Genomic DNA, 2,643 nt, shown 5'->3' on the forward strand with positions numbered 1-2,643 from the left:
CTGCTCACCGCAGGGGGGTTGGACTAGATGACCTCTAAAGGTCCCTTCCAGCCCAAATGATTCTATGATTCTATGATAAACTGATCTCAAATGACTAGTGACTGGTTTATTGAACATGACCTAATTATAATGAGGTGAATGGGAAACATTTTCTGACAGGCTGAGAAAAGCTCTGTGGGAAAGAGCTATGCAAGGTTGTCTTACCAATGGCAGGAGGGGATGAATGGAAGTTAACTCTTGAGAGACTGCTCCAGGCACTTAGATAATTGGATGATAGGAGCTATACTGGAAACCAGATAGAATAATTCAGATGTGTTTGAAGTCATTAAAAGGACTAAATCCACTTCAGAGCAGCAGCGTAATGTTGAGTACAGTTTCTTTAGAGAGCCCTGCAGTGAGTGAGCTTATGTCTCTCAAAGATAAATTAGTGCCCACAGTACTCTCAAATGGATTTGAATTTTTAGCAGTTAAAATTCTCCCCATAGAAATGAATGATTACCTATTACCTCAGCAACCCCACAGGACTGTGCTATTTTTTTAAACATGAGGTTCCATGGGCTGCACAGTTTAGTACTTATTTCTCATTGCCTGAAATATGCCAGTAAATAGTGGTGGAGAATGTGATCTTGTACTTTGAGTCCCACAGATGATATACATTTCCTACTAGTTGCATGATAATAAAAATTATGGCAAATGGCCCCAAAGACCTGGAAACTGGACCAAGAGAGCAGTGGTAAGCAGCGGCTGTGCTGGGGTGTGTTTGCTGCCGAGTCTGTGTAGTGTTTCGGGATGTAACAGAGTAGAGGAGCTGCAGGAACGGGACATAAGTGAGTTCCAGTAAAAGTGTTACTTGATTTTTCTGGCCTCTATTGTTTATCAGCTAAAGCTGAAAAACCTGTAATCGCCCAAACGAATTACAGCCTTAGTCCAGCTCTCGAGATCTCTCATTTTAGAAGCTTTTCAATTGATTTCAAGAGCATGGCCTGAGAGAAATAATATAATACATAAAAGACAGCATCATTTTGGAGTCATCTGGGGGAGAGAATATAGAGAAATTGGTTGTAAATGCCCCCCCCCTTTTTGTCTTTAAGAATACAGAGTTCATAATACCTAGACTTTTAACCTGTAATATTGCTATTACCATATACATCAGTAACATCGCAAACAAATTATTTTTTTTTTCTTTTTGTTCTGATTTTATAATAATGGTATAGATAGAAAGATAGAAGCCCATTGCATAATATAATAACTGCAGATTCTGGAAAGAATTTTGATCATTGTTAATATTTTGAAAAACAAAAGCTGAAATTGCTGGAAAAAATGAATGTGCACTGTAAATTCCCACAAAAGTGTGTTTAATTTATCAATTATGGACAATTTTAAGCACCTATATACCTATATTTGAATGCACTTCTAGAACCTGTTATATTACCATTATCATTATTACAATTTTATTGTGATGGTTTGATTTCAGTGTCACAAAACTTTAGTTTCAGTTGTTGCACATGTAAGGTCATATTAAATTAAATAGTAGTTTAAAAATTGATTCTGATAATTTCAAATATGGATACAGAAAAAGTAAGGATGGAAAAAGTGCTAAATACAGAATTTTGAAAGCATTCTTATTGTGATTCACAATATTTTCTCAAATTTTTTTTATATGGTATTCACAGACTGGAATATATATTTTCTTCAGCTACAAGAAACAGGTTGTTTCTTAAGGTATTAAGTGAATTAAACTTGTTTGCTATGGACTTTGTTGTACCATAAGCCCCCAAAAGAAGTTGGTTTCCCCTGCTTTCCATCCCACTGCAGGACAAGGACAGTGGTGCTGTGGTTAGGAGAGAAAAGTGCCAACCAGTCAAATGGTTCCTGACAAGCAAAAATCTTTAATGGTTGAATTCTGATAATCTTCCCTCTTGGGATGCACTAATTTGAGTCTCTCTTCTCTAAAAACACAAGTTGACAAGAAACCTTGAGGAGTACAGTTAAGTTTGAAGCCACAGCTCCTTTTTCAGAATTGCCTGAAATCAGGCAAAGGATTAAAACCTGTCTTGACAGGCAGTGTGGCTGTGTAAGCATTGCCTTCATAGGAAAACAGGCTAACCTTAACACCTCCATACATCTGCTTCCTCAACCACCTACTGCCCATCAAATATTTGTTCCTTCTGTGACTTTTTTTTTTAATTAATCACCCCCACCCCCACGCCGAGTCTGTAAGTCTTTGCCAGGTCTGAAGCCAGGTGCAACAGCTCCCTCTTTTACAAAATCAAAATCACTGTTCTCCCACAAAGTGCTGATTGAAGATACGATGGCTCGGTACTGTATTTTGTTGATAGTTTACATTGTCTTTGAGTTTTAGAAGTATTACGGCATCTAGGGAACGAAATGTGATCCTATGTTATTTTAGTGAACTGACTTAAAATGTATCCTTTTAGCCTCATCAAGAGACATAAAGCTCAGTGTATTTTATAAACTGGACATTACTCAAATAGAATGAAAAGTAATATTTTAGTTAGCATTCAGAACAATATTTTTGTCTCTTCTTGCTTTACTTTTTGATTATTTTTTTTTTCTTACCATAGATCTGTAAATATTTTTTTGCTCTGAACAGGAAAGTTGTTTCTGGTAATGTGTTAGAAT

This window comes from Cariama cristata, unplaced genomic scaffold (genome assembly GCF_000690535.1).
Source record: "Cariama cristata isolate BGI_N322 unplaced genomic scaffold, ASM69053v1 scaffold17639, whole genome shotgun sequence".
NCBI classification, from domain to species: Eukaryota; Metazoa; Chordata; class Aves; order Cariamiformes; family Cariamidae; genus Cariama; species Cariama cristata.